Raw genomic sequence first — 11,493 nt, 5'->3', positions numbered from 1 at the left:
TGCTGGAGAATCTGAGATAACAAAGTGTACAGCTGGATGAACACAGCTGTGTTCAGAAAATTTTCTGAAGAAGGGTCTAGGCCCGAAACGTCAGCTTTCCTGCTCCTCTGATGCTGCTTGGCCTGCTGTATTCATCCAGCTCTACACCTTGTTATCTCAGATTCTCCAGCATCTGCAGTTCCTACTATCTCTGAAACAGTATTCTATGTTCATGGTTTTGGTTAAGATGTTGGGTGGCACGGTGGCTCAGTGGTTAGCACTGCTGCCTCACAGCACCAGGTACCCAGGTTTGATTCCAGCCTTGGGCGACTGTCTGTGTGGAGTTTGCATGTTCTCTCTGCGTCTGTGTGGGGTTCTGCCGGGTGCTCCGGTTTCCTCCCGCAGTCCAGGGATATGCAGGTGAAGTGGATTGGCCGTGCTAAATTGCCCATGGTGTCCGGGGATGTGTAGGTTAGATGGATTGTCTGTGCTAAATTGCCCATGGAGTCCGGGGATGTGTAGGTTAGATGGATTGGCCATGCTAAATGGCCAATAGTGACCAGGGATGTGCAGGCTAGCTAGGCTGGCTGTGGGAACTGTAGGGTTACTAGGTTAAGAGGGACACTCTTTGGAGGGTCAGTGTGGACTCAGTGGGCTGAATGGCCTGCTTCCGCACCGTTGGGATTCTATGATGATATTCATTTTGGAATGAATGAAATTAACTATCGCATTCTGTCTGTCTTTGATTTTTCAGTTGGAGAGCCCATTAATCCTGAGGCATGGGACTGGTATTATAGAGTTGTTGGGGATGGCAAATGCCCAGTGGTGGATACTTGGTGGCAAACAGGTAAGACAGTTACAAATTAGTCCTGTCACTGGACGGGCTATCCTGTGGACCACGCCAAAATACTGGGGTCATGGGTTCAAATTCTACTATGGCAGCTGGTGGAATTTAAGTTCAGTTTATGAAATCTGGAATACAAAGCTGGTCTCAATCATAGTGACCAAGAAGTATCATCGATTGTTGGTAAAAATTCATCTGATTCACATCTATCTTTTAGAGAAGGAAATCTGCCTTCCCTACCCAGTCCAGCGTACATGTGACTCCACGCTTGACTCTGAAATGGCCCATCAAGCCACTCAGTTCAACGGTAATTCACAATGAACAATGAATGCTGACCTTGCCAGGGATGCCTACACTCCCATGAAAGAAAATAAATACTGCAGACAGATACAATCTGTCATCATAGATACCATGTGATACCGATTGTCCAACGCATATGCTGCTTAACATTGGGATGTGGCTGTAGCCCAAACCTCAGTGTTGTCCAGATCTTTTTGCATTTGAAATGGACTGTTTCATTATCCGAGAAGGCAGCAAATGGTGCTGAACATTGTGCAATCATCGGCAAACATCCCCACTTCTGACCTTACGATGGGGGGAAGGTCATGATGAAGCAGCTGAAGATGGTTGGGCCTAGGACACTACCCTGAGGAACTCCTGCAGAGATGTCCTGGAGCTGAGATGATTGACCTCCCACAACCACGACCATCTCCCTTTGTGTCAGGTATGACTCCAACCAGCAGAGAGTTTCCCCCGATACTCATTGATTCCAGTTTTGCTAGGGCTCCTTGATGCCACACTCGGTTGAATACAGCCTTGATATCAAAAGCTGTCACTCTCACCTCACCTCTGGAATTCAGCTGTTTTGTCCATGTTTGAACCAAGGCTGTAATGAGATCAGGAGTTGAGTGGCCCTGACAGAACCCAAACTGGGCATCACTGAGCGGGTTATTGCTGAGTAGGAGCTTCTTGATACACTGTTGATGACACCTTTCATCACTTTACTGATGTTTGAGAGCAGACTGATGGGGTAGTAATTGGCCAGGATTTGTCCTACTTTTCATGGACAGGACGTACCTGGGCAATTTGCCACATTTTTGGGTAGATGTCAGTGTTACATGTGTACTCGAACAGCTTGGCCAAAGGCACAGCTTCAGAATGAAAGAAATAATTGCATTTGTAGAACATCTTTTAAAGACTTTCAGGTACTTTACAGCCATCAGGGGAGGTGATGGTCTAGTGGTATTGTTGCTGGACAGTTAATCCAGAGACCCAGATAATGTTCTGGCGACCTGGGTTCAAATCCCATCACGGCAGATGATGGAATTTGAATTCAATAAGATATCTGGAATTAAGAATCTAATGGTGATCATGAATTCATTGTCGATTGTCTGGAAAAACCCATCTGGTTCACTAATGTCCTTTAGGGAAGGAAACTGCCATCCTTACCTGGTCTGGCCTACATGTGACTCCAGACCCACAACAATGTGGTTGACTCTTAACTGCCCTTTGGGGATGGGCAATAAATGCTGCCTGGTCAGTGACGCCCTCATCCCGTGAATGAATAAAAACAAATCAAGTACGGTTTTGCAGTACAGTCGCGTTTACAACATGCCAGGCAGTTTGTGCACAGCAAGCTCCTACAGACAACAACATGATAAGGAGGAGGTAATCTGTTTTTGTGATGTTGATGGGGCTATTTTCTTTTCTTGCCCTGGGTCACTGGGGCAGCTCACCAGCTCATTGTAGCGATGACGGTTTCTACAGTTCTAAATGACAAGGGTTTCAGTCATCCCATTTACAAACCCATGTGGTATCTCAGGTGAGCTCAGACTATTCGGAGGCTGTGATGAGGTAACTGTTTGACTGGCGCCCATTGGTGCTCATAAACATCAGAACAGGAGAGAGCCATTCAAAACCTGCTCAAATCATCTACCAGAGCTGAACTCCAATTAGTTATGAAACTGGTCGCTTTTGAGTGACGTAAGACCTATTCTCCAGAATGGGTTCCTGAAGGATTACATGATTTAAAAAAAAAGTATAACCTAAAAGCTGAAATATAAAATTAAACAGATATGTGAGGGAGTAATTTCAATGTCTGAAGCTGTCTCAAAAGTTGTATGTTTTTTTAAAAATCCAGCTCTACACCTTGTTATCTCAAATATTTTCTGTCTGTTTTCAAAGTTGAAGATCCAGAAACATTCTGGAAATAATGACGAACAAAGGGTCTATCAAAAGTGAGGAACTTAAAGAAATTGGTATAAGTACTGGACAAACTACTTGAACTGAGTGATAACAAGATGGACCTGATATACTAGGACAGTATTCAATGGTGCTGGAGAGCCAGGAACAGTCCCAGCGAGACTCAGGACTAAACCGGACCTTTCCTGGGATCAGAGGACAGAGATCCCAGCTCCTATGGTCAACCAGAAGCTGGCAGCTCTATTGCATAGCAGTGCTACTGGGAAGGTAGTGGATACTGCTGGTATGACACCCACCTGAAGTCCAGGAGCAAAACTGGATCCCATTGCCAGAAGTGGAGGTGTTGTGTGGAGGGGAGAAGGGGGCAATTACAGGGGAGGGGAGAGGGCAGACAGTGGTTCACAACCAGCTACCCACTTCCTGATGCTGAAGAAGAGTCAGATCCAAAATGTTAACTCTGCTTTCTCTCCAGAGATGCTGCCAGACCTGCTGTGTTTCTCCAGCCATTTCTGTTTCTCTTCCTGAATCTGAGACCGTTGGCCGGGCTTTGAACTTTTTTGAGTGGGTGGGAGAGGAGGTCCCCTATGTGCTGGCCAGCAAGCACCCACTTCCATCTAGAAGCACAGGAGCAGCAAAACACAGGAGTACCACCATCTGAAAATTCCTCTTGGAGCCACTGAGCATCCTGACTTGGAAATATATCACTGTTCCTTCACTGGGTCAAATTCCTGGAACTCCCTAACGTCACTGCGGATGTTCCAATATAGGTCTACACAGTTCAAGATGGCAGCTCACCTCCATCATCTCAACACAATAAACGCTGGACTAGCCCCTGAATAAATAATCAAATAACAACCCACAGATTTGTTTGTTGTGCTCCTCACTGTGGGCATTTAGCAGCACTGTTCAGGCCCATCTTCTTCCAAGAAAACAGCCAGACATTCTTCCTGGAAGATGATGTCCCTTTTAGGCTGGTGACTTCAGTTACAGAGACAGCTGCTCTGGACAGCTGCTGTAGTCTCCCATTTCAGCACAGACCACCCTGCACCCCCCACCACCGCCCCCCCCCCCCCCCCCCCCTTCCCCCCCCCCCCCCCCCCCTCTGTGACTGCAGCATTTTATAGCCATGTTTGTGTATCTCTCAAAAGGGTCCAGACCTGAAACGTCAGCCTTCCTGCTCCTCTGATGCTGCTTGGCCTGCTGTGTTCATCCAGCTCTACACCTTGTTATCTCAGATTCTCCAGCATCGGCAGTTCCTAATATCACAAAATATTTGATTTGTCTCTTCCATTTTCCTTGTCCCCGTCATAATTTCACCTGTCTCCGCCCCAAAGCATATTATATTCCCAGAGAAATGTCTACAATATATTATGGTCACTCCTCCTTTAGAGACTCTTCTAGTACAAGGCTATTAACTAATTCTTTCTTATCACACAATACTAGATCTAAAATGACTTTCCTCGACATACTGATCTAGAAAACAATTTTATATATACTCCATGAACCCATCTGCCACGATTACTGTCAATTTAAATTTTTGGTTTATTAAAGACTCCCAAGATTATTGTATTACCCTTATTACAAACGTATCTGATTTGCTGGCTCGTACTGTGTCCTACACACTGTTTGAGAGCCAACAAACAACTTACACCAATTTCTGCCCTTTGCCATTCCTTAGCTCCAGCCAAACAGATTTTAATTCTTGATTTTCTGAGCTAAGATCCTTTCCCTCTTTAGTGTTTATCCCCTTCTTTATTTATCTGGATTATCTCATCTCCATTTCCATTTTGCCCATCTCTTCTGCAAGTTAAGTATCCTGACATATTTAGTCCCCAACATTTGTCACTTTGCAACCATGTCTCCATAGTAGATCAAACGCCTAAATTTCTATATATGTGCTCGTTATCTAATTCCATGTATTTTAGCTCTCACTACATTTCCCAATTGCTCCTGATATCACTGTATTCACTAATGTCCCATTATCGCTTTGCTCAAGTGTCTGCTTTACCAAAGGTTCAGTCTTGTTCTCATCAAATCGACAAACAATACTTCATTGTGCATATGAATTGAAAATGATTTCATTTGATTGGTTGGTCTCCTTTCCCCTTCCTAGTTTATATTTTACCCCTGAAAATGTTGCTATTCAACATTCCCCTTGGTGTTTTTGAATTTACCTTTTGTTGAATTCTCCCAGTTTTTATTTAAAGCCCTGCCTTTGTCCCTTGTCATTTGATTCACCAAGATGCTGGTCCCAGTCTGGTTTAAGTGAAGCCCATCCTAGTGGAACTGTTGCCTCTTCCCCAGTAACGGCACCAATGTCCCATGAAGCAAAGTCCCTTCTTTACACAAAACTCCTGCAGCCACTTATTCAGACTTCTAATCGAGATCTAAAATGGCTCTAATCTCAACCCTAACCCATGATAACTGGTGTGCGGCTCAGGTAACCAACTCTGAGGTGGTTACGTTTGAAGTCCTACTTTCTGCTTTGAGCCTTAATTCCTCAAACTTTCTCAGTGGGCCATCCTTCCTAGTTCCATCTGTGTCCTTTGTCCCTATGGTGAACCACAGCTGCTGGATTTTCCCTTAAACTCCAAATTCCTCTCCAGTTGCAAGGATTCTTGAACACTGGCACAGGGCAAGCAAGAAGATTTGCACAGTATTTTTTCTTATGTTTTATTCATTCATGGGATGAGGGCATCACTGACCAGGCAGCATTTATTGCCCATCCACATTGCTGTGGGTCTGGAGTCACATGTAGGCCAGGCCAGGTAAGGATGGCAGCTTCCTTCCCAAATTGGTGAACCAGATGGGTTTTTCTAACAATCAGCAATGGATTCACGGTCATCGTTCAATTCTTAATTCCAGATATTTATTGAATTCAGATTCCACCATCTGCCATGGCGGGATTCAAACATGAGAACGTTATATGAGTCTCTGGATTAGCAGCCCAGCGATAATACCACTAGGCCATTGCCTCCCCCTCTTCTCCTGACTACTGTTTCCTGTCACAGTTGTATTCTTTATCACTCGTCATCATGCTCCCTCACCCTGCATTTGTATACCCTCCTTCTTGGACATGCTGCTGCAGACTGTTTCTCCCTCCATTCTCCATTGCTTCCTTTCACCTACACATGTATCAAGTACCTCATATCTGTAGGTCAAAATCCATGTCTGGATCTCCATCACACCAGTCTGATTTACAGTCATACTGTCCAACTCCTGTCCATTGACCAACTCTAAAGCTGCATTTAACCTGGGATTGCTTCCCAGAACCAAGTCACGAAAACAGAAATAGCTGGGAAACTTCAGCAGGTCTGGCAGCATCTGTGGAGTGAAAGTAACCTTAACTCTGCTGCTAGACCTGCTGAGTTTTCCCAGCTATTTCAGTTTTCGTTTCTGATTTCCAGCATCCACATTTCCTAGCGTTTTGTCCTTGGAACCAAGTGTCTGGCTATAATTCACCACCCACACCCCCCACCCCCCCAACCCTTGCACCCCACAATGTCTGCAACAATCAGGATTAAAGAAACAGAGCTTTGCCTTTCATAAGCATCTATCACAACCTGCAGATATCGCTACCAAAAACCTGTTTTTGAAGAACAGCATTGTTGTAATGTAAGGAGTGTGACTGGAATTAATCTGTCATTTTGCACAGAGCAATGTGACAGTGGCCAGATCCATCTGTTTCTCGGTGATGTTGTTTGAGGAATAAATACTGACCCGGACACCAAGCAAGTAATTCCACTGCTCTACTTCCAAACAGTAGCATAGAATTTCTTGTCAACTCTGAGAGTTAAGCATTCAGCAGTTTGACACTAGAGTATCAGTCCAGACATTATGCTCAATTCTTAGGGACAGGAGTCGAGCCTGCAACCTTAGGGTGAGAATTCTGAGGCTGGTGAGCTAAGGAGATTGGCCTAATGGGGTGAGAAACAGTTGGTGTAATCCACATACCCTGTAACAGTGTGGAAATGGGGAGTTCCCGTCTGGATACATTTCTTTGTAAACAGCTAAGCTTAGCTGACATGTGTTCTGATGCGATGCATGTATGTGGAAGGTTCTCAGCCATTTCAGAGTACAGTACCATAGACACTTCCTGCTCTTCTGGAATGACCCTCCACCTGTTTCTTAGAATTAATTCATGGGACGTAGGCATTGCTGACTGGACCAGCATTTATTGCCCCTCCCTAGTTGCCCTTGAGGAGGTAGCGGTGAGCTGCCTTCATGAGGTGCTGCAGTCCATGCGCAGTAAGTAAACCCATAATGCCGTGACTGTGGGAGTTCCAAGATTTTGACCCAGCAACACTGAAGGAATGTCGATATATTTCCCAGTCGGTACTGATGAGGAGAGTTTGTGTTGTTTTTTCAGAGACTGGTGGTATCTGTATCGCCCCTCACCCCGCAGACAGAGAGGCGAAGATTCTCCCAGCTATGGCAATGAGACCCTTCTTCGGAATTGACCCAGTACTAATGGACGAGAATGTAATTAGAAAATGTTGATATTTTTCCTTTTACATCACTTCGTCTTTTGTGCCCTTTATCTGTGGACAGCAGTAAGTATCAAGATTTGCTGAATTGGCGAGGCCTTTTCCAGGCAGGCAAACTGGTTGGCATGGATGATTTGGGCTGAAGGGCCTGATTCCGTGCTGTATGAATCTATTTGGAATGGAGACTTTAACTTCTTTGGATCTGGCTGGGATTCAATGGGAATATGTGGAATACCTGATGTATAACTGCTTTCCCTTTCAGTCAGGGAAAAGTGTGGGAATAGCACCCCTGTGAGTTATTCCCTGAGAATGCCGTGATTTGCATTAGTCAATAGATATTGAGCAGCTGTACCCAGATCCAGTGGCAAAGAGCTCAGTAAAGCCCATTAGTTACACGATGGAGAATTATCTGGGATACAAAGCATAGAAACAGGCCATTCAGCACCAATAGTCTGTGCTGCTGCTTAAACTTGTTTTGAGCCATTCCCAATACATCTCTGCCTCAGTGGAGTTTTAGTAGATCTCCCTGTTCCCTATTCTTTCATATACTCATCCAAATTCTTCTGTGCCCCCATTCTTGACATCGGAGATTATTCCGAACTGCCATCACTGATTGCACTCTAGGGCCACTCTCTATAGTGTCAATGTCAGGTCTTAGGTAAGATTTCAGACTTCCGTTGACCTTTGGTTTGTGCCTGTTCCAGGGTCGGAGATTAACAGGGAACAAAATCTCTGGATCGCTCTGCATTGCACAGCCATGGCCGGGGATGGCTCGGACGATCTACAATGACCATGACCGATTTGTGAGCACCTATTTTAAAGCGTATCCCAGTAAGTGGATGTGTTGGGTTAATAAGAAGAGAACTAGGAGCAGGAATAGAATGATCAGTCCCTCTAGCCTGCTGCACCATTCAGTATGATCTGATGTGGCCTCAGTTCCGATTTCCAGTCTTTGATTCTCTTGTCAATCGACAATCTGTCTATCTCCACCTTGAATATGTTCAGTGACCTAGTCTCCATTGCTCACAGGGAGAAAGCAATCCCAAAACACGAACCACCATCTGAGATAAAATTCCTCCATCTTAAACCCCTGATTTTGAAACTGCGCCCCCTAGTTCTAGATTGCCCCAGGAACAGAAGCATCCCTCTAAATATCTACCATGTCAGAATCTTATATGTTTCAATAAGGTCATATCTCATTCTTCTAAGCTCCAGTGAGTTTAGGCCCAAGCTGCTCAACCTTTCCTCACCATGGCAAGCCCTTCATCCCAGGAATCAGCTGGGTTAACCATCTCCAAACTACCTCCAGAGGAAGTACCTTCTTCTTGAAGTTACTAGAATAGCAGGATGGATAGAGGGACCTTCAGCTATGTGTGATGGGACTGGAGAACCCAGGATCTTTCTGCTTAGTATCAGAATATTTGAGCGAGAATTAATAGGGGCTTTCTGAATTAAGAAGGGATTTGACAGAGTAACTATCACAGAGTGAAGGGATTTGACAGAGCAACTATCACAGAGTAAAGAGGTTTGACAGAGTAACTATCACAGTGTGAAGGGATTTGACAGAGTAACTATCACAGAGTGAAGGGGTTTGATAGAGTAACTATCACAGAGTGAAGGGATTTGACAGAGTAACTATCACAGTGTGAAGGGATTTGACAGAGTAACTATCACAGAGTGAAGGGGTTTGACAGAGTAACTATCACAGAGTGAAGGGATTTGACAGAGTAACTATCACAGAGTGAAGGGGTTTGACAGAGTAACTATCACAGTGTGAAGGGATTTGACAGAGTAACTATCACAGAGTGAAGGGGTTTGATAGAGTAACTATCACAGAGTGAAGGGGTTTGACAGAGTAACTATCACAGTGTGAAGGGATTTGACAGAGTAACTATCACAGAGTAAAGGGATTTGATAGAGTAGAGCTTTGGGAGGTGAGACTTTGTCTATTGGTGGGGTAGGGGGATGTTCAGTACTCAATGGAAACAGCTTTAAAGATAATTGATAGAGGAATTTTTGGGGTAATTTCTGGGGGACGTTTATGAGTTGTCATGATGCTACTACCTGAAAAGATGGCAGTGTTAGATTCGATAGTAAGGAGTTGAATGTATAACTGAAAACGCATGATTTACAGCGCTATGTGGAATGAGACTCATAGAATCCCTACATTATGGGAGCAGGCCATTTGGCCCATCAAGTCTATACCGAACTCTGAAGAGCATCCCATCCAGACACCGCCCCCCACCCACCTTATAACCCTCTATTTCTCATGGCTAATCCACCTAGCCTACATGTCTATGGACAATGTGGGCAATGCAGCATGGCCAGTCCATGATCTGCACATCTTTGGACTGTGGGAGGAAACCAGAGCACCCAGAGGAAACCCACACAGACACGGGGAGAACATGCAAACTCCACACAGTTAGTCGCCTGAGGGTGAAATTGAACTTCGGTCCCTAGCGCTGTGAGACACAGTGCTAACTCATTGTAAATGGAAAAGCCCTGGGGAAAATTGATGCACAGAGAGATCTGGGTGTTCAGGTCCATTGTACCCTGAAGCTGGCAACGCAGGTCGATAGAGTGGTCAAGAAGGCATACGGCTTGCTTTCATTCATCGGACAGGGTATTGAGTACAAGAGTTGGCAGGTCATGTTGCAGTTGTATAGGACTTTGGTTCGACCACATTTGGAATACTGCGTACAGTTCTGGTCGCCACATTACCAAAAGGATGTGGATGCTTTGGAGATGGTGTAGAGGAGGTTCACCAGGATGTTGCCTGGTATGGAGGGCGCTAGCTGTGAAGAGAGGTTGAGTAGATTAGGATTATTTACATTAGAAAGACGGAGGTTGAGGGGGAACCTGATTGAGATCTACAAAATCATGAGAGGTATAGACAGGGTGGATAGCAAGAAGCTTTTTCCCAGAGTGGGGGACTCAATTACTAGGGGTCACGATTTCAAGGTGAGAGGGGAAAAGTTTAAGGGAGATATGCGTGGAAAGTTCTTTACGCAGAGGGTGGTGGGTGCCTGGAATGTGTTGCCAGCGGAGGTGGTACAGGCAGGCACGATAGCGTCATTTAAGATGTATCTAGACAGATACATGAATGGGCAGGGAGCAGAGGGATACAGATCCTTGGAAAATAGGCAACAGGTTTAGATCGAGGATCTGGATCAGCGCAGGCTTGGAGGGCCGAAGGGCCTGTTCCTGTGCTGTAATTTTCTTTGTTCTTTGTTGTTTGCATTGCATAAATCTTTCAAAGATCCAGCACAATGATCCAGCACCTTCTGTAGTGTGAGTTATGATTATATATAAATTAGGAGCAGGAGTAGGCCGCTCGGCCCCTCAAGTCTGCTTCAATAAGATCATGGCTGATATGACTATTCAACATTCCTGCCTATTCCTAATAATCTTTCACCCCCTTTCTTACCAAGAATCTATCCACCTCTTAAAAATATTCAAAGACTTCCAGCAAGGAAGAGATTTCTGAAGACTCACAGCCCTCAGAGAAAATAGATTTTGCCTCATCTCAGTTTCAAATATGTCACCTCTTATGCTTAAAAACAGTGACCCCCAGTCATTGATAGTCCCACAAGAGGATACATCCTCTTCACATTTACACTGTTAAGAACACTCAGGACCTTACATGTTTCAGTCAAGTCAACACTTATTCTTCAAAACTCGAGCAGGTACAAGCCTGGCCTGTCCAATCTTTCCTCACGAAACAATCTGCCCATTCCAGGTATTAGTCTGATGTGTACCATCTACAAGATTCACTGCACATATTTATCAAGGCTCCTCAGACAGCACCTTCCAAACTCACGACCACTTCCATCCAGAAGGACAAGGGCAGCAGATACAAGGGAACACCACCACCTGCAAGTTCCCCTCCAAGCCACTCACCATCCTGACTTGGAAATATATCGGTCGTTCCTTCACTGTCGCTGGGTCAAAATCCTGGAATTCTCTCCCTAAAAGGCATTG

The 11,493-nt window shown here is 45.0% G+C and overlaps 1 long non-coding RNA gene across 1 annotated transcript; it reads left to right on the top strand.

Annotated features, from left to right (window-relative positions):
* Positions 1-730: 730 nt before the first annotated feature.
* On the top strand, positions 731-8,325 carry LOC125483642. Its single transcript, XR_007262577.1, has 3 exons — positions 731-826; positions 7,395-7,507; positions 8,217-8,325. It is a non-coding gene; the product is annotated as an uncharacterized LOC125483642 (long non-coding RNA).
* Positions 8,326-11,493: the final 3,168 nt, after the last annotated feature.

The sequence above is a fragment of the Rhincodon typus genome, chromosome 8 (genome assembly GCF_021869965.1).
Source record: "Rhincodon typus isolate 14 chromosome 8, sRhiTyp1.1, whole genome shotgun sequence".
NCBI classification, from domain to species: Eukaryota; Metazoa; Chordata; class Chondrichthyes; order Orectolobiformes; family Rhincodontidae; genus Rhincodon; species Rhincodon typus.
Note: the sequence above shows the minus strand (reverse complement) of the source record. Positions and strands in the feature narration are given on the sequence as shown.